This window comes from Chrysemys picta, chromosome 1 (genome assembly GCF_011386835.1).
Source record: "Chrysemys picta bellii isolate R12L10 chromosome 1, ASM1138683v2, whole genome shotgun sequence".
NCBI classification, from domain to species: domain Eukaryota; kingdom Metazoa; phylum Chordata; order Testudines; family Emydidae; genus Chrysemys; species Chrysemys picta.
Window position 1 is genome coordinate 15,160,355 of NC_088791.1, and position 27,564 is coordinate 15,187,918.

The 27,564-nt window shown below is 41.3% G+C and overlaps 1 protein-coding gene across 50 annotated transcripts in view; it reads left to right on the forward strand.

Moving 5' to 3' along the window:
- CELF2 (CUGBP Elav-like family member 2) overlaps positions 1–27,564 on the forward strand; it is a 777,520-nt gene that overhangs the window by 644,753 nt on the left and 105,203 nt on the right. The window lies entirely within an intron of this gene.

A 27,564-nucleotide genomic window follows, 5' to 3' on the forward strand; every position in this document is an offset into this window, starting at 1 on the left:
TCAAGGATGAGATAGATCCCAATCTATATCTGAGACCTCCAGTAAGCCCAGGAAAAGTAGGGAAAGTCAGACTTAACACTCCGAATATTTCTGAGGAGAAAAGAAATCAGAAATTCAGTATTTTATTTATTATAAAGAAAAGAAAATGGGCACAAAGCCTCTTTTAAAAATTCTTTGCAGATTACCTTTCAAATCAATTGCAGGGTAATGGGGGAGAAGAGTTAAAATGTTAAAACGATCGTTTCTCCCAACTGAGATTGCTCTGGGGAGAAAAAAGCATATTGCACTGATATTGATCAAGAAAACTGAGTAGATAAATAGTATCCTCTTTGAAGTTAGAACAGATCTTGTCAAGTAATTAAGACCAACATTTATTTGTGGAGTATTTTGTAATATCTTTACAAAATCAAATATGATTAGAAATGTTTTCATAAATGTAAAAGGATAACCCTGTGAACATATATATTTAATATATGCATTGCCCTGCACTGTTGGAAACACACAGAATAGTTATCATCATCATATAGGGCACAAGACTAGAAATATGAAATTGTATATAAACAAGAATGAAAACAACCAGTCTAGTTTCATTTTCCAAGTTGAATAAAATGCAAAAATATCCATAAAGGCAAGTCGACAGGGCCTGATGATATTCATCCTAGGATATGTAAGGAAGTGGATGAAACAATCTTGGAACCATTAGCAATTATTTTCGAGAACTCATGGAGCATGGGTGAGGTTCCAGAGGACTGGAGAAGGGAAAACATTGTTCCCATTTTTAAAGATGGGTACTAAGAGGATCCAGAGAATTTTAGACCAGTCAGCCTCACCGTCTTACCTGGAAAGGTACAGGAACAAATTATTAAACAATCAATTTGTGAGCACCTCAATGATGATAGTTATAAGATATAGCCAGCATGGATTTGTCAAAAACCAATCATGCCAAACCAACCTAATTCCCTTCTTTGACAGCATTACTGGCTGAGTAGACAAGTCTACATATCTTGATGTTTAGTAATACTTTTGACAAGGTCCCACCTAACATTCTCATCAGCCAACCAGGGAAATGTGCTCTAGATAAAATTACTATAAGGTGGGTGCACAACTGGTTGAAAGACTGTACCTAAAGAGTAGTAATCAGTGGTTTGCAGTCAAACTGGGAGAGCATATCAAGTACGGTCCCATAGAGGTTAGTCCTGGGTCCACTTCTATTCAATATTTTCATTAATGACTTGGATAATGGAGTGGAGAGTATGCTTATAAAATCTGCAGATGACACCAAGCTGGGAGGGGTTGCAAGCATGTTGGAGAACAGGATTAGAATTCAAAATGACTTGACAGATTGGAGAATTGGTCTGAATGCAACAAGATAAAATTCAATAAAGATAAGTGCAAAATACTTCACTTAGGAAGGAAAAAATCAAATGCACAGCTACAAAATGGGGAATAACTGGCTAGGTGGTAGTACTGCTGAAAAGGATCTGGGGGTTATAGTGGATCACAGATTGCATATGAGTCAACAGTGTGATACACTTACAAAAAAAGGCTAATATAATTCTGGGATGTATTAACAAGAGTGTTGTATGCAAGACACAGGAGGTAATTGTCCTGCTCTACTCAGCACCTAATGGAGCCTCAACTGGAGTATTGTCCAGTTCTGGGCACCACACTTTAGGAAAGATGTGGACAAATTGGAGAGAGTCCAGAGGAGAGCAACAAAAATGATTTTAAAAAAAAGTTTTTAAAAACCTGACCTATGAGAAAAGGTTAAAAAAGGCTGGGCATGTTTAGTCTTGAGAAGAGAAGGCTGAGGCAGATAAGTCTTCAAATATGTTACGGGCTGGTATAAAGAGGATGGAGATCAATTGTTCTCCATGTCCATTGAAGGTAGGACAAGAAGTAATGGTCTTAATCTGCAGCAAGGGAGATTTAGATTAGCTTTTAGGAAGAACTTTGTAACTATAAAAAGAACAGGAGTACTTAAATTTCATGAGGTTGATGGATTTCCACTCCATACGGCTAAATGCAGTGCCTTGCATAATGACAGGTTTCAGAGTAGCAGCCGTGTTAGTCTGTATTCTTTTTACGGATACAGACTAACACGGCTGCTAATTTGTAACTATAAAGGTAATTATTCTCTGGAATGGGCTTCCAAGGGAGGTTGTAGAATCCCCATTATTGGAGATTTTTAAGAACAAGTTGCACAAGCACCTGTCAGGGATGCTCTAGGTTTACTTGGTCCTCTCTCAGCGCAGGGAGCTGGACTTGGTCACATCTCGAGATCCCTTCCAGCCCTACATTTCTATGATTCTGTAATTTGTGACAAGCGTAATAAATCCCTGATGATGCAAGCATCTTATCTGAGTTAGTCAATGGAAATAAGGGACGTAGGACATAATGTAATACTCATGAATAAAACTTAGATGTTCAAGCGTGAGACCTATGTTTTTAAATGTATTTCAACTGTAATAATCTAAGGTATTGTTAGCAACACAAATTTTAAAATCTCTCATTTTTATCTCTAACACTGAGAGTCATTCACTCATAACATCATAATAGCAAAATTTGTGAAGGATGTGGAGACCAGATTGTCATCTTTACACTGTCTGGCTGGGCATTGGACTCTGGGGAAGAAAATATTGAGAAATGTTCAGTGGACAAAAAAAAAGTGTGTTATAGAATAATAGTGAGCCTGTACTTCAGACTGTATGGAGCCTCTATATCTATAATGTCTAAGCCTTTGTACCATAAGAATGGCATTCACAACACTAGGACCTCCATCGACCCCCCAAACTCCTACCTACCAACCAATCAAGAACCATCCGCTTATTTCACAGAGGCCAGCAAATAACTTCCTATGGTCTGCCTTTCGACAACAAGCTGGTTGGACTGACTTCAAAGCAGCGACCTATAGGGGTATGGCTGCTTATCTCATACTAATTCCGAGTTATCCCGCTCAGAAAATGAGGCATTTTAAAGAATCTAGGTCTTTCTAATCTTTTATAAAAAACACTTTGAGAAAAGCTGGTGCCTACATTAAAGCTGAATGTTTCCAGTAGATCTTTTGGGGTTTTCACTGTGCCTAATTACTGTCTAATCTATGCCCATGAGCACACAGTTTTAAGTTGGACATGGCAGACTCTCACTCTGCAGATGCATAAATTCATTATTATTTGGAAAGAGAGGGAAACTCCATTCTCTACTACACTGTGGTTTTAATTTAAAATACACTCAGAAATAGTGGCTATCACACACTCCTTTAGAAGAATAAAATGAGCTGCTGAGGGAGATGCTTATATATAATAAGCCATGTCTCTTATTTGCCTAACTGAATTTGGGTGAATTTATATTTCAAAGAATAATTGAACAGTTTTAGTAGATCAAGATGTTAGGCTTCCAATTTCACATTCAGGGAGCTGCCCAATGAGTGAACTGTATGGTAGTGTATGGTTGATTCATGTAATGTATAATATGAGTAGATTTGGAAGGATTAGATTTTTATTGGTAAATGTTAGTAACCATCAATTTCAACGTATACACACAAACAAATGAAAAAATATTTCCATGGGTGATAATCGAAATTTACAGAGAGGCAAAGTAAGAAAAATGCTACTTGACAACTTAGTAGAGTTTGATTTAAGGCTATTTACTTTGTACGTTTTGACATGTGTTTTAACAGTTATAAAGCTTTAGCTTTTTGAATCTCAACATCTACTGTCATTAAATAATTATTTTTGACCCTTCCATAATTTCCTGCAACTGTGAACATTTAAATTGATAAAAATAGAAAATACAGTAAAATCTCAGAGTTATGAGCACGAGAGTTATGAACTGACCAGTCAACCACACACCTCATTTAGAACCAGAAGTACATAATCAGGCAGCAGCAGAGACCAAAAAAATAAAATAAAAAGCAAATACTGTACAATACTGTGTTAGCGTAAACTATAAAAAAAAAGGGAAAGCAGCATTATGCATAATAAAGTTTCAAAGATATATTAAGTCAATGTTCACTTGTAATATTGATAGAACAACCATAACGTTTTTGTTCAGTTATAAACGTTTCAGAGTTACGAACAACCGCCATACCCAAGGTGTTTGTAACTCAGAGGTTCTACTGTAATGCTTAGAAATAAATATTGATTTTATCCTCAAAATTAAAAAGAAAAATCCAATTCTGCCAAGTCTAAATATGAAGATTCTTTGTGCTTTAATAATAATGACTTTAGTACTTTTAGCATAAATAATCACCATAATAATACTTAGCGGTGTTATCCATAGATCTCATAATGCTTCACAAAGGTATGTATCATTATCTCCATTTTACAGACAGGCAAAGTGAGGCATGGGGAGGTGGACGGACTTCCCCAAGGTTACACAGTGATTGAGAACGGAAAAAGAACCCCTGTCTCTCCTGATCCATTGCCTTATCACCTGGGTTACACTGCCTCCCTCACTTACATCCCTGGCTCTCAAAGGACTTTACTTGCACAAATACTTATTAATACTAACACCACCTATGTTAGTTTCCCCATCTATTTAATGGGACTGATGGGGAATTAGAGTGTTATTTTCATGGCATATACACAGAGAAGTTAAATAAAAACTTAGAATTAAAAACCCAAAAACAGAGAGAAAAAAAGCAGGCTGCTCCTTAAAACTCAGAGGCACAACTCAGTCCTCCGTACTTTAGGCTGGCTCTCTGCAGAACTGTCTTTCAACACACACTGCCCTACAGAACACCGTAGCCTGCAAGCAGGACCAGGAAACTCTTCAAAACTGAAGTGTGATAGCTTGTAATTTTAGCATGATTTCAATACACCACACAGAGCGGCTGTTATATGCCGTGGATTAGAAAGCAAGTGTGTATTAGACCTAGGAGCTCTGACTCCCATTTCCTTGCTCTTACCATTTTCATCTCCATTTAATGCTATCAATTTTAAACCAGAGCTTTCCTTTTGTGTTTGCAGATCATGGGATATAAAACTATTGTTGTTTTAAAATGCACTATGTTAACCTGAGCAATTCCACTGGGGTTTTTAGCTTCTATAGAGAAGAGTGTTTTGTTGTCTCTGGTTCAATTAGATTTTTCTCAGTGTCAATTTTAATTCACTTCATCCGAACATGTGAGGAACTCTCTGTGGGAGGAGAACTTTTACTTCTGCTCTATTCCATTCTTTTGTTTAACAGTTTAAAATGCTTAGCGGCGCCGCATTCTCCCTTGATGTCAGCTAGTGCATCCAGTAGGAATGGTAATAAATCGCTTGGGTGTTCTTTAATAATGTGCTGGGTGATTTGGTTTGTTTAGGAGGAGAGAGGTGGGAAAAGAGTCCTATTCTCCATACCTTTTACTTATGACTATCTGGAACAATCTTGCAATGGCCTGGATGACCTAATAAGTCTTCTCCAGTGCTCACTTCATCTCCATAATACTTGTTTCTCACGATTACCCACAAAGGTCTCACATCATGGCAAACCTCCACCTGGCCACAGAGCGCTAGGCAGCACTTCCTTCAGTACCCACCAGCACCACTGAGCACAAGACAGAGGTGAAGTTGCCTGAAAGATTGTTCTTCCCTTGTAGGATATGTCTACACTGCACACTAAGCCAGGGTTCTGACTCTGGTTTAAGCCCAAACCTCCCTTCCATCAACACACAAATCAATCTGACTTGGGTCAGCATGCACTCTGGACCTGGGTTCTAGGACCCTACTAGGGAGGTGGGTCAGAGCCCAGTTCCTGCTATGACTCATGTCCAAGCCCTGTTATTTTGAGTGTGGACGCAGCTCAAGAGACAGACCCGAGTCAGCAGGGTGATCTGGCCAAATTCTGTTTTTAGAAACTATATTTTGCCTACCTGAATATCCTCTGTCGTTTCACTCGGCTACAATCTTTTTCTTCGTTCCCTGTCCTAAATTGTTGTTTAGCATTGCTGTGTGGTGCGAACATGGTTGCCTGTGCTTCATTGCTTGTTAGTTTGCACTTTGGGATCTTCTGAGTTGAAAGGTGCTGTATAAAAGTAGGAAATTATTATAAGTTTGATGCTGCAATCTAAATAAAAGTAGTTTAAAAAAAATCTTACAACCAAAGGTCAGCATAACTTTCAGGTTTGCATGTGCGCAGTGCAAGTAACCTTCAGAAATTTCATCATGACAAGATAAGTGCAGTAATTATGTTTAAATGAGTGCAGGAGAAAATTTCTCTGTAAACTGCATTAGCTGGAGAGACTTTGGTCCAAGAGGATTTAATTGAATTAATGTTACTTACTTTTAAATGCTCCACCCAGTGTTTTACCAGTTCTCCTTACCACTAAGAATAATAACAATATTTAGTTCCTAAAAGCCCAGTTCATCAACGCACTGAAGCACATACATAGTCCCAATGACGTCAGCAAATGTTGAAACCTAAGCCCGTTTTTAAATGCTTTGCTGAACTGGGGCCATATTGCACTTTTTTCACCTGTGGCTCTCAAAACCTCTTCAACTCAACTGTACTGCCGGCAATGTTGTACGGCAGCAAAACATGGGCACTGAGGAAGATAGAGGAGCAACAACTCTCTATCACAGAGAAGGCGATGGAAAGAAGAATTCTGGGGATTTCAATACGCGACCGCGTCCCCAATGAAGTGATCAGACAGCAGAGTGGAGTGCAGGACGTCGTTGTTGAAAGCAGGTACAGCAAAATGTGATGGGCTGGGACTACAGCTGTCGCCGAGTGGTACCTGTGGTAGCTGAAATGACCACTCGGCCGATCTCGAAAGAGATGGGAAGATTTTATTGTGAAAAGGCATGGCCGCACATGGAGAAGGAAGGCCAGGATAAGAGAAGAATGGAAGACGTGTTGTGATCTACACACTCTCTATGAGGGCTGAAGGACCGATCGATCAAGGCTCTCAAAGTACTTTACAAAGGAGAGTAAATCTTCTTTTGGCAGCATGGGCAGTAAAGGAACTGATTTAGGACCTGATCAAACTGCCAGTGTATGCAATGGGAGTTTTCCTGATTTCATGGACAGTTGGGTCAGACATGCCACAGTTTGTAGTCCACAATTTGTAATTCCCACCACTGCTACTGATGCACACTGGACCTTGGGCTACATAAGCAGGGGGCACCGGAACAGGCAGGGTGGTGGGGGAAGGGGCCATGACCCTCCCACTTTTTGAAAGAGGATGGGCCTGATCTGTCCACTTGTTCCCCAAGGCCCCGGCTAGGCCAGAAGCGGAGTCAGCCTGGGGAGCCGCGGATCCTCCACCTACGTGGGGGCGATGGACCCGAAAGCAGCCCCCAACCCGTGTCCCTGCCTCCCGGCCCCCACCACCCAGGCAGGTGGAGGGTCCGTGGCTCCCCACAGCAGTCCAGGCAGCTCTTATCATGGCCCAGCACCAGCTCTTCAGCCCCGCCAGAAGCCAGAGTCGGGTCCGGGTAAGAGCTATGTGGATCGCTGTGGGGAGCCACGGACCCTCCACCTGCCCTGAGCGGCGGTCCGGGGGCGGGAACATGGGCCGGGGCTGCTCTCGGGGGGGCCCCCGACTCTGGGCAGGTGGAGGGACCTAGTCTCCCTGGCCCGGCTCCAACTTGGCCAGGGGGCAGGACCTCGGGGAGGAAGAGGAGAGGCAGGGCCACTTTTAGGCAGAATTCGTCACCCCGGCATAAGCCTAATATGAACAATATCTAATAGGATTAACATAGAGATTCCCATGGATATCTAAAAGCTCTTAACAGAGGTCAGCAACTAGTACTCTTTTTCATGAAATTATCACTGCATGATTCCAAAATCCTGGGTTCAGATAGGTAGGCACAAAATTGCAATCTGTCATGATATTCATGGAAGCAAAAATACCGGTAAGTAATGTTACCACGTCCCCATTATATAAATGGGAATGCTTAGATGCACAGGGGTTAAAATGTCTTTCTCAAAGATATGCAGCAAGTCAATGGCAAAGTGACTGACAGAACCCAGTTCTCCTGACTGCCAGTCCGCTTCTCTAACCACTAGGTAAAGACCATGATTTAATTCCCTTCAAAATATTTTCCCCAAGAAAATTAATGTGCCAAATAAACCCTTGAAGAGTAGATTTATTTTAGAGGAGTAGTTTGATACTGTTTAATTTTTCCTTTGTATGTTTTGTTGTATCATTTTAAAAAACATTTTTTAAAAACAATTGTGTGTTGCATTTACTGGACCAAATGCCAAAAGGTTGGGGGGCGGGGAGGACAATGTTTTAAATGAAGGCTTTTTCTTCAAATACAAACTGATCTTTTATGGAAATTGAAAAACAGTGGAATAGTTTCTAAAGTGACTTTCTTCATTGCTGGCTGAATCAAATGGCAAAAGCTGCTATTAACCTACGCATCCAACATTTCAACTAACCATGTTTCACTCCTGATTTCACCCACCCTTGCTTATGCATGCTGTTGGCGTTCTGTTACAGTCAATAAGGCACGCCATTCAAAGAGCTACAGTATGCTCTTTGTTAAAAAATATATAGTGAGTAATTGCAAAAGTCAAATAATGTTTATGGGGAAGAATTGGGGGGGGGATCTGTTTTTTAACGCGATGAATGCTAAAAGATATATAAAATCTCTGTTTATAAAAGAGATGCCAGTATGTAATGCAGAAGTATAATATTCCATATTACAAAGAGATATAGTGCAATACATCAAAATAGGATCAAATGTATTTGCTACATATCAGAAATACCTTCATTAAAAATTTACTATAGTGATAACCAAAAACACTGTAGTAACATTATGGTAAGAAGTAACATTTGGGGTTATTGCTTTGTAAGAGTGTAGAGATTTTTTTATAAAGGTAAACATTACTTAGAAGTGCATCGACACCCGGTATAATTTTGGGTGGGATAAATTAAGGTAGCATGTGGTATGAGCTATTCCATTTATTTTCCCTAATTTTCATCACTTTGCTGTTTTAAGAGGGAGATTTCAAAGGCACAAAGGACACAAAGGTGCCCAACTCTCATGGACTTTCATTAACTTTGTGGCTTTGAAAATCTCCCCTGAAATACAGATTACCCTGTCCCATCTTTTTTCTGCACAGATGGAATTTATAATATTTTACACGTTGCACCCATTAGAAATTATATATAGACAGCATCACACAAATGCAACCTTCTCTGCTGGGTTTTGTTAAATGCCCAGGTGCCACCCAGTACTGAGGATAAAAACAAGATCCTGTCCAGAAGCGCTTAGAGTCTTGGGATCAGACAGTTATTTATTATTTGTGTGATAGAAGTGCACAGATGAAATCAGATTGTGAAATGTGCTGTAGGAACACATAGTTAGAGATGGCCCCTTCCCTTTAAGAATCTACCGAGTAAGTAGGAGTCCCGAAGAGGTGAAGTGACTTGCTCAAGATCACACAGGAAGTACATGGGCAGGGCGTAGAATGGAACCAACATCCTCAGCAATCTCATCCAGTGCCCTAAGCACAAAAATATCCTACATCCCTTGTTCCTGTCCAGAGCCCAGCTGAGGCAAGGGTCTGCCCACACCAATTCAATTGCAGGGTCAATTTTAGACAAGATGCAAAATGAGATCATGATGATCACTGAAGAAGGAATAAGGAAAAGGAAAACATCTCCTGTCCATGTACTTTAACTTTGCCATTCTGCAGTGTTTGGGGAAAGGAGGTGACATCCCAAGTTCGGATGGCCAACGCAAGTATTAGAGCAAAGCTCGGTGGTGGGGGGAAAGTCTGCACAACCCAATGTTAAAGGTTCGATGACCCAAATATGGGATGCACTAGTCATGGAAACTTTGAGACACTGGAAATGACAAAAAGAGGGAGACTGTCTGAAAACTTGGATCTCTATCTTAGGCTATTCAAACATGAAAAAATTAACGTCATACAAAGAGATAATCCCTTTGGCCTCTGTGCCGCCTCTATTAAGAAAAACAAAACACTACCTAGCATGTTACTTGAAGTAACCAGAGTGTTTTACCACTTTAAAAGGTTACTGTGGGTTTGTTTGTTTGTTTTGTTTGTTTGGAGGGTTGAATGTTAACATTCATTGCAGCTGGACAATTTTTGGAGGCAGGACTCATTTAGTGAATTCTGCACATCCTTAGAATTTGTAACGTGGTTTAATCCTGTTTATATATTTTATTGAATCAATAAACAAACTGCATAGTTTCAAAAGAATACAGAGCTGCTTTGATTCTAAAAATAGCCATTTCAAAGTTCACTGCAGCTTAGGAAGAAGAGAAGCTAACCATCTCAGAAAAGCCCAGCTGCTCTGTTACATTCGTCAATAAAATTATTAGAGATTAAAAATATTTCAGCTATGAAATATTGCTGATAATCTGGCAATTACTGTAACCAGCAATCAAAACAACTTGAATATTGATTCTTAGTATGCAGAAAATCTCGTATTAATTTTGTGGTGGCATAAGATCTATTACAGGCCGCAATCAGCCAGGTACATAAAGTTTGGAGGAGGTTTCTCTCTTATCTGGGCTAACTGAACCTGAGGCTTGACCAGTCATTTAAAAAGAACTATAGGAAAGGACCAATTACAGTTTGAGGATTGAGGAGCACGGGGTAACAAGCTCACATGGTTGACAGCAGTCATTCCTCTACGTGGTGCCTGAGCATCCTTAGGGCCAGATCATGAGAGCTGCGGATCATGAGTGTAATCCACTCAGAGTAGCGCTCTGTTTTCCTCTAGTGGTGTCTGAAACACAAAATAGAGGTCGGTTAGCATGCTAAGGCCTTAGCTAATAGAGTATGGGGGTATTTTAGTTCAGGCAGCAGAAGTTTGTGCTCTAAGAACCAGAGGCCCCTCCCCACTGCTAACACCCCACCCAGGAGCATAGCATTACATCTACAACTCCTGTGGCAATCAGTGGGACTAGTCACATAAGTAAATGGATGCTGAACCAGGGCCCTCTAGGTATTGTAGAATCAACCAGGGAAGTCAGAAAGGAAAAAGACCCGTTAAATCATCCATTCCATCTCCCTACCAACTATTCTGTTGTTCCCCACAGTGCATTTTCAAATGTTTTGTCCAATTTACTTTTGAATATAACGTGCGCTTCCCCTGAGAGCTTGGGTATGTTTTCGCTGCACTGTAAGCACGTGCGGTTTTGGCATCTCATTGGGTGTTTTTTTGCCTCCATTTATTTCCTAATAGTTTTGTAACCCACACTCCGTGCTAATGTTGATAAATGACAGGGCTACACTTTCCGTCGCGTAAAACAGTACAGGGGATAAACTCTGCTTAAGTTTTTGGCTGACCCCTCAGCAGGCTTAGCTCAAAAATTAATTTGTCATTACCCAGGTGCTATGCACTAAGCTTTATTGGCAGTGAGAAGCTCAGCATACTGTATGTTCTCTGGAAGGAAAAAAGTGGTCATGTAATCACTGAGACACTGAACAGTCATTTCCAATCTGGTAATATTTTATGTGAACTGGCACTGTATGTTGCATATCATTTATCTTCCTAATCCTTGTTCCACATTGCCTCCCACTTGAGGCCAAGAACATTACAGCTGTGCCAAAGAGTGGGTGGAAAAATAGCCTTGTTATTAACCTAAGTTGAAAACATAATGGCTTTTTGAATGTCTTCATTCACAGATGCAGTCATACTAAATATTAATACCCTTAAGTATGGCAAAACAGAACTTTCATTTAAAACTCCATTGTTCATGTGTGTTGCATAAAAGAAGGCCCAATGAAAGGAATGATGTCTTGTCAATGGCTTCATCTTGTTCCTTTTGCTGTATCCTGTTAACCCATACATTTCAATAGTCTGCCCTAGTGCTGTCATCGGTGGGGCAAATTCTGCACCAGTGTAAATCCAGAGTAACTCCACCAGCCTCAATAGAGTTACACAGATGTAACTGAAAGCAGAATTTGTCCAGTAGCTTCAGCACAGAGAGTCAGTATGTAGAGAGTTACTGAAACACACAGAATGTTGTCATAGTGGCCTGAGCAACAGAAGGCTGCAGTGTTGCCATTTCAATCTCAACCCCACAAGAGTAGGGCAAATTATCTATTTGGGACAAATTATCTTGCCAAATGGAATTCCCCAGGAGCAGCTGTCCTATAATAAAGAGAGGGAAATTGTAGATCTCCTCAAATTAGTCTTCATGGTATCCAAAAATCTCTATTCTGCACATACAAGCAAGAGAACCAATAAGGTAAATGAGTTAACCCCCACAATTAATTTCAATAGTAAGTCATAGAAATTAGAGATGGAAACTATTCCTTATCCACCCACAGCCCAGCCAGTGGAGACCATTCCCTAAAGCATAATGTGTAATGCTTACTGGTCTGTTTTTTTCTGGGGGCTGTAATTAATTTCTGTAGGGGATACCTTCCAATGTAAAATGTTATTCCGACAGAGCTACTAACAACATTTTTTACGAGTTACTGTTGAATCTTAATCTTTGGAAAAAATGATTGTGGGTGATGTGTGAAAATGTCTCTCCATTTTAATATGAAAACACTGACTGACTGGATTTTAACCTATTGTGTATCAAGCCTTGTATTGTAAATCAGTCTGTGTCAGAGGTCACAATTGTTTCATCACCTTAAACTGGGCTCATTTGATATTTAGTTCCACATTTTTGATAACTCTGCAGGACTAATCTGAGGCCTGCTTTTGCACATGAAAACTTCTTTCATCCATTCTTTTAAGACAATCAAATGTAAAACGGTTGACGTGTAATTGCTTAGTTATCTCTGTGTATCAGAGCTTGTGATATACAATATAGTGAAAGCCTGCATTATGCAATTGCTAAAACAATTTCACTCCCAGGGGAAATGCTGCATTCACACTGAGGGCTTTGCCTGGCTTGGAGATGTCCTTAAACTTTGCTTTCTTGAGGCTTAGCATAGCCAAGTCTTAGGTCCCAGTCCTGCTAGAACCCTGTCTCTCTTCCCTTGCACAAGCAGAGTCTTACGCGATAGAGTGAGGGACTTCAGATCTCTGGGTTGTATTCCTAGTTCTGCTGCTGACTCATAGTATGAATCTACAGACAGATTTGTGAAAGTGCTCAACCCTGCGTGTTCCCAGTGGGAGCCGCTGAGCTCATTTGAAAATCTGGACTCTAACCCTTGTGGGTCTCAGTTTTTCCGTCAGTGACAGTGATCCCATCATATTTACATACTTTGCATGGATGTTTTGAGATATAAACATTTCTATAACATTTTGAGGTCCTCAGACCAGAGATTTTGTATACATGAAAATCATAATTTGCTAGTAAGTTTAGTAAGGTATATTGTTAGCAAAATAGTGTAGTTGTTTGTGTTGTTCTTCCTGGGAAATGGACAGTGAGACAAGCAAACTCCCCTTCATCTGCCTCCCGCCTCCCCCCCCAAAAAAAAAATCAGACAGGGAAAAATCCTGTAAAAGGAGCTTTTTTGTGTTTTCTATCTCCTCTGCCTCAGGAGCACAGACCTTCTTCAAAAGCTCTCTAAATTTTTGGTAGTGAAACAAACTCACACAAGCACATCTGTGACATCTCATTGGATTCATTCCTGCAGCTGCCCCAGTGACCCAGGCAGAATGCTGTAGAAAATCATGCTATACTGCAAGTGATTAGACATATTCAGGATCCTCATGCCGTTGATGCCAAGGAACGCTGAATAGTTTCATCAGCTACGCAGACGTGCTTCAGTGTAAGCCCTCCTGCCACTGCCTAGTCAAGGCCACCTTTGACAACCAGCAGGAGCCAATACAGAACTGTTTAGGCACTCATTTTGTTCCCTTTCTCTGTTTGTCTTTCTCTCCCTGATTAAGTTGCCAATCATTCTCTTACCTCTTTCTCTTCCTGTCTTGATAAGGTGCCAGTCATTTCATACAGCTTTGTCGTCTCTTGCCAAATACTTCTCTTGTCATAACTTGGAAACAGACTGCCATAGCTTTATTTTATATCTTGATCTGATTAGTGGTGCCAAGTATCAGATATAAAGGCTTAGAGTGCAGCAGGGCCTATATATCATTTACTGTCTTGAGCTTGGATTGGTCGGGTATGGTATTAGTTAAGGACCTTGAACTGATAGATGATCTCTCCACCCCTAGAACATTCGTTTCCCATATACAATATGGTGCATCCATTTTTAGCCCCTTTTTTTTTTTCTAGCCAAGTTTCCAAATTCTGCATGGTTGCCTGTTGCAAGAAAAAGATCATCAATAATTTAAGAACCCTGACAGGCAATTTTGATATAACTCTGTGATTAAATGCTCATTTAAATAGAAATTTCAAAATAGTAGCATTCAGGGTGGTTCAGTACAGTATAACTATGAATAATGAGTTGAAATTAAGCAAAGGACAATTTAACCTGAATACCAGGAACAATTTCCTAGCACTGAAATCTAATAGATTGTGGAATTGTCTCCCAAGGGAAGTGGTGAAAACCTCAACACTGGGAAATGTTAAACCAGACTAGATAAAACTTTGGAAAATTATACTCAAAAGTACAAATCTATCTGTGCTGTCAGGGAGAAGTGAACTGGATGATTTTGTTGTCTTTTTCCATTTCTAATTTTTATGATTCTGTAAAAACTATTTTCACATACACCTCTACCTCGATATAACGCTGTCCTCGGGAGCCAAAAAATCTTACCGCGTTATATCGAACTTGCTTTGATCCGCCGGAGTGCGCAGCCCCCCCCCCACACCCCCCGGAGCACTGCTTTACCACGTTATATCCAAATTCGTGTTCTATCGGGTCGCTGTTATATCAGGGTAGAGGTGTATTAGTAAGATAATATTACTTCCCTCTGGTATTTATACTATTAGCTTTATTAGTTCGTTTCCCAACCACGAGCACAAGACTCCATGAATTATCTTGGCTTTCTATCTGTTCAGCAGTATGTATTATGTGCACAAGTATCTGACTTCATCAATTTTACATTAGTTGAGTCATCAAATGAAAATAAAAAGCAAACTGAGTTTGAGTTAACTTCCTTGATGCTGTCCTTCCTCCGGCTTAGGTGCTGGGGCAGTGTGAAATAGCTGCTACTACTTTTTAATTAAAACAGTTTTTACACTGCTAATCTGCGTGCGCTTTTTAAAACTGGGGTGCCTCAACAGCTGGGATGCTGGAAAAACACCCGAGATGTGTTGGGCCAAAAGTCTATCACCAAATGCCTAGCGAACATGTTGGGCTTCATCTGGCAAGTACTGACCACTGCCTTCAAGATTCTGTGCTCTTTGGTCCCAAACCAAGTCCTTATAAGGCACCGCCATTTATTTTTGTGTGCATGTACAAATATACGGTTTTATTGCTAAAGTGTTTTGTTTATCTTTGCTGCTGCTGCATTTATTTTAGTACTCATCTAGACAATTAATTAGGAAAACACTTGAGTGCTGAATATGCTTCTTCAGATACATCACTCAGTTGTTGTTTTTTTCAGGAGCGTCAAGCAATAAAAAAAAAATCTATTGCAGAGTTTTCCTAACAATGGCTTCTTCCCTCCCTTCTTTCCACCTCAGTTGCTTCTCCCTCCCCCATTTGAAGCTTCCAAAGGCAGACTCTATTGCTTTGAAAGACTTTGGGCACCATCAAGAACTCAAAGCAAAGAGTGGTCTTTAATGTTCAAAGGTTCCATGATGTTGCATCTCCATTTGCATAGAACTGTTCCAACCAAGTAGAAAGATTCAAGAGCCAGCAGGAAAGGTTTTGGTATTTTTCTTTTGTTTGGGTTTTTGGTTTTAAGATTTAATAGAGGAATAAATGTGTCCCTGGTACCAAGTTAGGGGGAAATGAATTTTTTTAGATCGAATGTTGCTTGAAGGTGCAAGTACAGAGGGATAGATTTGACATATGCTATGACCCTCCTAGAGTGAAACTGCAGATGTCTTGAAATCAGCAAAAGACACGGGAGAGTTTATATCACTGAAGTTAAGAATAAATGTAACTTTTCAGTTTGGTTTTATTTGTGCAAATGGAACAGGGAGCATAACATACGTTCAGAGAAAGGTGAAGTTCTTCGTATAAATTGAGAGATAGGGGAGCCTCAACTCATTTTGAAGGAGGATTCTCCAATAAATGAGGATCAGCTAATTGAAGTGGGTATATAACAAATATTGGGCCACAACCACACTGACGTAAATCTTTGTCGCTCGATTAACCAGCTGAGGATATGGCCCCTTAACTGGCTCTGAGGGCAATAGTGTGGGGGGTGGGGGGTGGGGGGGGGAGGTAGTACTTATCATTGTGGTATATTGGCCAAAGCTGAGGGCAATGGAAGGAACTATTTTCCCCCTGGGCTTTTTTCCCCTTTCTGTTGCCCTGGAAGCTGGTCTGTATTTGTTTTATTAAATCCCTCCTCTTCCTACATGCAAACTTTTGGAGGAATTCTGTAGGGCTTGTGTTTTCTCAGGCAGAAGCACAGTTTTCAGATAGTGATGATATTCTTTCTATCTACAATACATATCTGACCCCCATTACTCTAGTATATGGGCACCTCACAATCATTAATGTATTTATCCTCACCACACCTCTGTGACTCAGGAAAGTGCCATTATTGACATTGTACAGAGGAATAGAGAGGCTAATGGGCAGTTTTTAAATGTATTTAGAAACCTAAAGACATAGATAGCACCTACTAGGATTTTCAGAAGCACCTAGACATCTAACTCCCATTGGGCACCTACCGGCATCTTCAGATGCCTAAATACCTCTAAAAATTTGGCCATAAGTGAATGGTGCAAGGTCACACAAAGAGCCTGTGGCAGAATTAAACCCCAGTTTCCCAAATCCTAAACTAGCGCCTTAACCAGTGCACTAATCTTCTTCACACTATGTTTGTAAGGAGCAGGCTCCAAAAAGGTAGCGTTTGTTTGTTTCCGGCACTGTTTCCCTGCTCTTCTTCTGACTTTTTTGTGTCACTCTGTCTGTTTCTCGCCTTATTTTGTCTCCTTAACCACTTTATGCTGCTAGATCTGGCCTCCTTCTGAAGCCTGCTTTCTGCGGAAGGCAAGCCCAGGCTCCAGAACTGTCAGTGCAATGATGGGGGGCAGGTGGCCTGCAATTGTATGGTCTTCATACTTAGGCACTTCTAAGCCTGAATTTGGGATCTAAACTAAGTCCCATATTGTAGTGGATATGACAGTGTTGTAGAAACCTGTAACTAAATGAAATGTGTATTAATTCCAACCCTTTAATTCACAAACCTCTGAACGTAATTCTGAAAACAGGGTGTAACACGGACTTCTGGATCCTTGCTTGCTTGACAAGATAGAACACTTTAAGGTTATATTGGATCTGTTTTAGTCTCTCAGACAGGGCGAATTCAAATGCTATTTTTTCCCCTTTCTATAAAATTAACAAGTTATTGAGAGAGTTCTTGAGAGAACCAGTTCTGACACTCTGGCAATACAATACAATGACAAAACATACCAAATTTAGCAATTAAATCCCTGATGTTGTCAATTAAAGTTAAATGAGTTAGCAAGATATCTCTAAAGAAGTCATATTTGTTTAGTGAGGTATCTTTGACTAGCATGCTAAATGTCCTGGTTCTTATTTCCCCAGAGAAATTAGATTCCAATACACATGCATAGGTTTTTCATAGCGACAGTATATTTGCAAACTGCTACTTGCTGTCTGGATAGTCAAGGATTGGAGGGTTGAGTCCTGAAATAGAAGTTTTTTATTTCTGGTTTTGATTTTGCCCCCTTGCAACTTCCTGGGAAGGAATTCAAGGATTATTTTACAGCATGTGTGATATTCAGAGTAGAGCTGCGCGAATAACTGGCTTTTCTAGTTTATTGGCAGTTCTGAAAAATTGGGAAGGAAAATTAATTGTTATTTGACCTGGAAGGAATTTTTTTTTTTAAAAAAGTGGCAAACTGAAAAGTAATAATAATAATAATTAATTTCTGGTCAAACATTAGGTTTTGTTTGGCATAAAACTAAACATTCCATTTAGATTTTGACTACTATAAATAAAATTGAAGTAACGCCATTTGAATCAGAAAATCAAAATGTTTCAGTTTGAAAATGTAGAAATGAAATGTTTTGACTGTTTTGGATATTTGTATTATACTAGCACACAGATGCCTTGAGCAAGCACAGGGGCTCATTGTGCTACATATTGTACATACATGTAATAAAAGACAGTCCCTGCCTCTAACAGCTTACAATCTAAATAAGCAAGTCAGATACAATATGGGAGAAATAAAATATGATTGTCCCCATTTTTACACATGGGGAAATGAAGCACAGAAGAATTAAGAGACTTTCCCAAAATCACATGGGCTGCCCATGGCAGAGTTGGGACTCGAACCTAGAACTCTTCATTCCCTGCCCAATGGCTTAATCACTAGATCATTATTCCTCTCTGTTACAAGCACTGATGACGTTTTTAGTGCTGTCTAAGACCCAAATTACCAGTATTCTTTGCCTCAAAGAGCTAGAATTGTGAACAGGGCAGACACAAACTAGACAATATTCACTGGGGGAAATTATTTGGATTTTTAACAGTTAATATTATTGACTCGCTTTCTGCAAGTGTCGCAAAAGCAGCGCGTCTCTAGGAGGAATTTGAGAGGGTAGTAGCTTGGGTGAGCCGCATTGCCTATGCATGGAATGCTTCCAGCAGCATTCTGTCTCCTAACAGTGGGCAGGGGCAGTGGTTCTGCACTGACTCGAGGGTAGAGAGCTGCCTACTGAATTATCAACACTGCTGCAGCACTTTGTGGGGTTTTATTTTTCCCCTTGGAAGCCTCCTGTCCGCAAACAGTGCTGCTAAGATCACATCCCATGGGGGAGTGGAGGCTGCCTTCAGTCTTGGAATAGTTATTAATTACATGAAACTGCTGTTATCAATCTGTTTTTTTTCTTTTAGTTGATAACTGTCCCCGTACAGCTGCATTTATCACCCTGCCTGGCAATATCCAAAATCTAATTCTGAACCTTTTGTTTACTTATTACCATCCACTGCGAATGTCAAATGTTATTTTCAAGTTGCAGAAATTGAATCTAATCAAACTTTCCCCCTTTCTTCCCACAGCAACCCCTGGTGTCTTGCTGCACGAGCATACTGGCCATAAACTTTCTATTCATTATGCATAGCACAAGAAAGTTCAAGAATCTGCTAAAAGCAATGATTGTCCTATATGAAAAATTTACATTAAAATTCCTGTTTCTTTGGCAGCCATTAGACATTTAAAATTGTTTAATGTAAGAGGCTTATTTCAGAAAGCAAGAAAAACGCAGATTCCAGCAATTTTGTCCTTGATATCTTTTCCATCTGCATCGCACTTTAGTCAGAATTTACATAATAATGCATGGGGAAGTGTTGTGGCCCATGAACCAGTGCACATTAGTTCTTAGTTGCTTTCCCAAAAGGCTTGAAAATGCAGCAGATTTAATCTAGGTCAAAAAAAGACCTCAATTTTCCAGGCAGAGGACATTTAGAGAGCATTTGTATTCACAAGGGTACAGGAATGACTCCTCCAAAAGAACTCCCCAGTGCAGCTGAAGGATGACAGGAAACTAGGACTTGTGGCCAATTAACAGAAATGCAGTCATAATGGAGAGAAAAAAATTGAACTTCATGGGATTGTTTTTCACTGGCTATTTACAAGGCTGTTACAGGCCAGGCGCACTGGTCCTGTAATGTGCTAAGGGGTGTTCAGGGCATCGCTATCCTGGACGTTATAACCAGAAGAAAAAAGGGAGCAGAGAAAGCACAAGTGTTGAATTTGGTGCATCCTGGCTGGAATAGTAGCACTCCCCATCTCCAGATAGCATGTTAACATTATAAATGGCAGCCCTGTAAAATCTGCTGCCATTACAATTGAGTGTGAGTGGCTTTTCTGCTTCTTGGCTGGTGGCCGGATTGGTAATACGGTTTCCATCAGGGTGCCAATTATATCGAACTCTATAAAACTGAGCTAATTGGAATATGGTATCGTTAAAGGGTTGATTTCTGCAGGATATGGCAATTCTATCTGTTTGATTGCCCCTGAAATGAAAGGCCTCATCTTACACACAAGTTACTCAATGTATTATAGAGCAATAGCATGGTACTAAGGGATAATGCGATAATGCATCCATGACCTTTCCTTTTTCCCTTTTCTGTTAAGTGACGGCAGAGACGCAGCTTGATTTCACCTTCCGAATGGGTTTTATTTTCCTGTGCAGGTCTTTGCTTCTATCACCGATCTTTCCCTTTCAGCCCTCGCTTATATGCCTCTATGGCTTTGGCTACACTGGTGCTGTACAGCGCTGCAACTTGCTGCACTCAGGGGTGTGAAAAAACACACCCCTGAGTACAGCGCTGTAAAGCGCCAGTGTAATCCGTGCCCGCTGCGCTGCACGCTCGCTCGCACCGCTGCACGCTATTCCCCTCGGAGAGGTGGAGTACATACAGCGCTGCGAGAGCTCTCTCGCAGCACTGGCGGTGCGACTACACTCGCGCTTCACAGCGCTGTCCCGGCAGCGCTGTGAAGTCCCGAGTGTAGCCAAGCCCTATGTTCAGTTTGGCATGGTTAGAGGTACAGTATTAAGTAACCAAAGCAACTCTCCAAGGCTTGCACGTGTAACCCACACGCCTGCTAGGTGTGGTGTTCTGTCCCATCTAGTGGCACTGAGACCACTTAAAGAGAGAGATAAAATGAGTCTGCTCCTACACAGTCTTAGCTAACAGGCAATTGGCTTTTAGCTCATGTAGTAGAGGCTCATGCACTAAGCTCCAGAAGCCGTAGGTTCAATCCTACCCCGCGACGACTGGGGGTCTGTCGGCGTTATACATGCATCTCTCAGAATACTGGAATGGCATCATCTCTAGAATTTAGTTAACTGCATAATAATCCATATTACAATATAAATGCAGCGCCTCCTTATAACTCCCCCACCCACCCACCCAACTCCCATCTAATGCAGTTGAAAGTTGCTGTTCTCAAAGCACATACCTAAATTACTGTAGCAATAGGTCTTCTCTGTGGCTTTAATGGAAAGATTTTTTGATATCTTAATTGTCTTTTGGAAAATGAAAGTGCGGGTCATGGTGTGTTTGGTTGAAAGTCATGCTGCTCAGGAAGTTGTTCGAGGTTCACGAAGCATGTATTACACTCTTCAGAGGAACAGCTGGAATTCAAGAGACCCCTATAAATGCAGCCCCTTTAAATCATAATGTAATATTTAAAATGTGTGGTGGGAGGTGAAGTCAGAAATCAAGATCAGAACTCCTGGAGAAAACCCTCCTTTGACTTAATCTAGCTTGAACTGTGCCGGATTGACAAGAAGCCAGTGTCCCCATTGAGATTCCAAGCTTGCGTGAAGCCAGCACCTGTTCTGCTTGCTAATTCACTTACAAAAGTGAGCTTCATTCACAGAAAGAGAGAAATATAGCAGGACTTCACTCATTTAGCCTTCCAGGGCCTTCCGTCCCTAGATCTGTAGCCCCTTAGAATTCAAACACAGTCTTTAAAGGAATTTTCAATTCACAACATGATGACTTTGTTGATGTCCTGAATGTGAATGTATCTTGAATTGAATTCGTCTGCTAGGATTTCGTTACTTGCTAAAAGAATACAGAGTTCAATCATCAGATAATCATTATAGCTGTTTTGAAGTGTTTATTTTATTAGTCTAGAAGGTAAAGCAGATTTCATACTTTTAAGTTTTTGCAGGCTTTGAAGACACACTGATAAGCGCTTGTATTCCTATATCCTATGGCTAGGGTTCAGATGCTGGCAGCAGGTGATAATATTCACAACACAGTGAAGCTCCAAATTGACAATTTTGGACAGTTCAAAACTATAAAAGCTCAAAAATCAGTCCAAGAAATATGTTGTTGTTTTTCTATTTTTTTTTCCCTTTTAACCCAAAAAGTTGTTTGGGCCTGGAAAATCTGCACTAGTTTTCTCTGAGCCAAATCATTACAACAGAGCCCTTGTAAGAAAACAGATTTTGCAATTCCAGCCAAAAACTAAGGGTTATCTTCCCTTCTTCTTGCACAGGCATAGCTCCCCATTAACCCTGGAATGGCAACTATGAACTCAGTTTAAAGGGGAAGAATAAACAAGAGCTTAAAAGAGCATTTTCACACCAAAAGCTAAACAGACATTTCCATCCTCACTTGAGCATGTAATTCCTGGTGTAGTGATTCTCTTTTGTGCGCAAATGTCAGGGGTTGATGTCCAGATTCTGTTACCAGAGGATGACCTCAGTATCAAGGGAGGGTAGGTGTTGTAAACTGCGCTCTAGATGTTGGATTGGGAACTTCCACCACGTGAGTTATTCTTTGCAATGCTGCACCCCTGGTCGCAGTATAGGGAGCTATCCGATGCATGGTTTTTGTAACTCAGATCGAGCCACAGAGTGGCTTGTTGAGTACTGGTCCAGCAAGTGCAGTGATGGACTCCTGAATTTACTTAGGTCTGGTCTACTCTTAAAAATTAGATTGACCTAGCTATGTTACTTAAGGCTGTGAAAAATGTAGCGCCCTGAGCTCCATAGTTAGGTTGACTTAACCCCCTCAGTGTAAATGCAGCTAGGTTGACAAAATATTTCTTCCGTCGACCTAACTCGCCTCTTTGAGAGGCAGCAATAAACTACATCAATGGAAAAACCCCTTCCACTCACGGAGGAAACGTCTACACTACAGCAGCATAGTTGCAGCTGGGCCACTATGGTGTTTGTAGTGTTAGCCTGAGTGTGTTAGAGTCTCGTTCCCACCAATACTTCCACACTGTAAGGGCGTCATTTTCGGCTTCCAAGCTGCACTGATTGTCCGTGCATGGTAAAGGGCCAGCAGCACTGTTTTTCTAGAGAGTTTCAGCTGCCGTAGCAAAGAGATGTCATGAGATCACCTGTCGCGCTATAGTGATTAAGCCTCTTGCATAGATTACAGTGCCATTAAAGGAAGCCGTGAAAGATGTGAGACACAACTCCGGACAGTTCCTTTGTGAAGGAGGCCATGCTACTCAGCTGTTTGAAACTAGGCCTGTAAATAGTCCTCACTGAGCAATTTGCCTTTGTTTGATTTGGGAGAAAGTGATAAAATAATGAAGTGATTGAAAAATCACCCTGAACTATGTTCCATTGACATCTGCTGAGATACTTGCAGTCCAGTGAAGCCCCCACTCCTTTGGTGGCATCTTCAAGCAGATCTGCATCTTTTTCTTCACATACTGGAGTGCAGGTGGGATTCTCAAAGGTATCTAACAGACATAGGCGCACAAGTCCCACTGAAAGTTAGCCGAGTAAGCTACTTAGATGCTTTTGAAAATCCCAGACTGGGGCTCTGAATTGGCTGCTGTAACAATGTGCATGAAGAAAGTTGCATTTGTTTCGGTGTTAAACAAACAAACAGAAAAATCTTTCCAATCTTTGCCCTATGATTTTAGGGATCTGTCTTTTTTTTCTATATTTTGCATATTCTGAAACTTTTAAACTATCATTTAAAAATGCAGAAGATGCAGCCATTACAACATAAATCCATATACTCCGCTGGTGTCCTGTTTACCTAGATTTGCAGAAAGGTGTTTCCCTCCAATCTCACTGAACAGATCCCTACTAATAAACAGAGAGCCTCCACCATTGGCACTAGTTGGTGCCTTTGGCAGCCTCAGCGAAGGCCAGAGATTGAGTATGTCATGGAGAATGAACCACCTTATCACTCCTAGAAACTGGGGTCCTTGAGGTCTTTTTCTAGCACTAAATTTGCTTTTAAAGAAAAAGAAAAAGCATCTGAGATAAGAGATCCTGTTTTGATGAGGCTGAGGTGTTGGTGTTGCATACTTTGGAGCACTTATCTGAACATTTCACCCTCAGAAGTTTGGGGAAATAGAGATGCTTCCTCTCTGTTTTTGTCCTCCATTTCTCGGCTATTTCGTTGTTTGCCATCGTACTCTTTCTGGTGTGATGGCAGTTTTGTTTTGTTCGTTCAAACATCTGGCATCACAGCCAGGGCATTACAGACATGGGAAGGTTGACTTTTGTGCTCCATTCAATGTCTCTTCTTGGTATGTAAACAATAGTGCGTGTGTTACTGTAAAAGCTATTCCCAATAGAGCTCAGACAGCTGTTGCACCAAAGTAGTGAAAGTATTCTTTTTATTTTTCATGTATTAGCAATTGTTCAGTTTCTCTACAATCAAGAAGATGCAATCCACCTGGATTTTCCTCAGAGTTAAACTACTTAAATGTTGGTCTGTAGTAGACAGTCATGGTACCTTCCACATCAGATACTTTCCAGGTTGCCAAGCCCCAGAATGGACTTACCTTGACAGTTGCCCTGACCTGAGGGATTTTCATTCAGGCTTCCAGTTACTTGGGATGCAGAGGGTTTCAGTTTGAGGGGCTTACAAAGTGCCCTCTTGCTTTTAGATAGGTCTAATCCCTCCCTAGATATCTGCAGGTAACACACATGACTCTGAGCTGACTTCAGAGCTAGGTACTGAGGTACAATCCTTCATGTACCATCGAGATGCAGAAATTTTACACTGAAATCATGTTCAAATCCAGGTCTGCTCTGTGGAACTACAGCAGTTCAAGTTGGGGCCACCTATCGGTGAACTCCTCTTGAAAATTCCCTAAGCTGAAGTGTAAAGTTTTCTCTGGGAGTGTGTGGACTTTTGCCAGTCTGTTTTTCTCTTCAGCCCCACCCTCCTTAGCAGATCTATTCAGACCCAATCATTGTCAGCTGAGGTAGTTCTGCCCAAACTACAACCAACTCTTCTCAGTTGTCCATTAGAGATGATTTAAAAAAAAATGAGTTGTAAGTAATTGAAGCATTTCATCTTTGGGCCTTTTTAGATCCACAAATTTTAAGGCCAGAAGGGACCGTTGTGACCATATAATCTGACGTCCTACCTAACGCATTTCTGTGCTGCCTCTTACGCTGCTATATTCTCCCATTTTTTTGTTCGCAAAGTCACTATCCTCTCCTCTTACAGGTACCCCTTAAAAACACTTGTCTTTCATGAAGCCCATGATAATTTCCCAATATGTCCTGTCTTGCTGTGTCCATCTTTCAGATGCAAGCTCTTTGGGCCAATGCCAAGTATGCTACTCTGGAGGGTCGCAAACTTTTCCATACCTGGTGTAATAGGCTCCCTTCTCTGCCCTTTGGCCCACCACAAACAGACTGGATACTTTTGAGTTGATAAGCCCCAGTGTGTTGTTGATCGGGTCCCCTCCACCCAGTACAACTTTATGCAGCAAAATGCAATTGGAAGTAAGGCTATGTCTAAACTAGCACTTTTGTTGGTATAATTTACGTCGCTCAGGGGTGCGAAAAAACACCCTTCTGAGCGACATAAGTTACACCAACAGAAGCACCAGCATGAATAGCACTATGTCAGTGGGGGAGGCTCTCCCGCTGACATAACTACCACCGCTCATTGGGGGTGGATTAATTATGTCAACAAGAGAGCTCTCTCCCATCAGCTTAGAGCGGTTACCCAAGCGCTCTTACAGCAGCACAGCTGCGCCACTATAAGCTCGCTAGTGTAGACATGGCCTAAATTTCCCCCCATGACCCGCCTTCCAGGGAGAGAGGGGGAAAGATCTCACTGTCCTGAGATCCTGCATCCCGTCAGCCTGCCTTCCTGTCCTTAGTGTTCCCAGCTGACGGGATGATTGCTCTCTGAGCATCCATCCCCCAGTTAAATCCACTCCAGGGGGTGGAATATGTCTACACTGCAAGAAAAGACTCATGGCAGCAAGTCTCAGTGCCCAGGTCAACTGACTTGGGTTGCACTAATGAGCTTAAAAATAGCAGTGTAGATGTTCAGGCTGGAGCCTGGGCTTTAAAACCCAATGAGCAGGGAGGGTCTCGGATCGCAGGCTCCAGCCCGACTCTGAACATCTACATTGCTATTTTTGGCCCTGTAACACAAGCCCCAGTCAGTTGACCGGGGCTCTGAGATTCATGGCCATAGGCTTGGGGTTTTTTTTGCAGTGTAGATGTAGCCCTAGTGACCAGAATGCTGGGTCAGCTGTAGGCTCCTAGCACTCTGTCCCACTTGGATAACCCCAGGATTCCCTTCCCTTCCACCTGGGATTTAAGCTGGGCCCCATTCTCATCTAGCAACATGGGAAGTAACATAGAAATCATGAACCGCTTGGCATCTGTTCACAACCCCCAGGTCGAGAGCCCAGGTATTAAACAAATAAAACTAACCCAAGAGGCTCTGATTGACAGTGTGATGTAAAATTGGCTGGTAAAATAGGGGGGGAAATCATTGCTGCATTTCTATGTTGTATTATTGACTGGTGGCACAAATACAGGTTTAATTCTGGAGTAAAATAATCTGAAATCACAAGGATTGCCCTCAGTGGAAGATTTTAAAACTCTGAACTCCTATAAAAAGCACAAGCGGCTAACAATCAATTGCTGACTGATTGAACGATCCTGCTGAATGACCCACAAATGACTGAAATCATTACCAAATGGGCTCTTTTGTAAACTGTGAAATTTTAAGGGGATCTGCTGGCATTCATTTGTGAATGGTGTTTCTCCTGACTGTGATAAGTCTGCATTACCTGCCTGTGTGAGTATATTGTATTGCCTGTGAGTGCATTTCTGTGTTAGGGGATAAGGTCCCCCATGTATTCTGGCTGGGAACACGATTACCTTTGCTTGTTATAAAGGTAACATTTGTAGCTGGCCCAACTGCAAAGCCCCAGAGAGCACTCAAAACACAATCTGCAGCTTGAACCAAGGGAGAGGTGGCAGGAGGGAGTATTCTGAAGATTCCAACCTTCCTTCTAGACTAATTAAGATTCTGTACTAGTTGTATTCTGTTCTGCCTCTGTCCACATCCTGCTTACCACTTGTGTCTATGCTGAATGACTGAATGGAAACTGGAATACTGGGTGTCACAGCATCTTGGTAAGCAGCAGGGGGTATGATGCAGTCAACATCCTAGTCCTCATTCACCACCCAAAGGATTCTGAGCCCTCTGCAACTGCCTGTGTATAGCTGATGCTCTTCTGAAACTCTAGTAAAATATATAGCATTTTGATCTAAACAAATAATGATTTTCACTTTAGTAGCACCTTTCATCCTAGTATCTCAAAGAATTTTGTAAGCCCCCCTCCCGCCACGCATCCCTATAAGAGATATACATAAACTGATCCAAATTCAGCTGAGGAACTGAAGCACAACACTTACCTGGCTAGCTCATGGCCACACATGAAGTTTTGTGGCAGAGCTGGGAATTGAATCCAGGGATGAGATTCTGTGCTTTGCCTTTTGGAGGCACAGCACAGAACTCGCAGCCCTGGGAAAGGGTAGGGAACTGTAGTGGTTTTAAGCCACGTTTTCCCACAAATCCATTCCTGTACCTAAGACCGGGGAAAGATACAGCTAAAGGACTGTCAAACAGCGTCCACAGATAGCAGCAGGCTCCAATGTCCCTAAAAAGGCACATTGAATTCCTTCTCTAAACTGAGGCACTTCTAATCACATGTTTCACAGTGCCCCACCCCCAACTCTCCTTAGGAAGCATGATCGTAGTTTACCAGAAAAGCTTAGTTCCTGTATATGTCTCTTTCAGTAAGGTCCTGCTTTTTAAGCCCACTTTTCTAGCTGGGTTGCTTTGGTAAATTTCTACGGCTCTGAGCTTTCAAG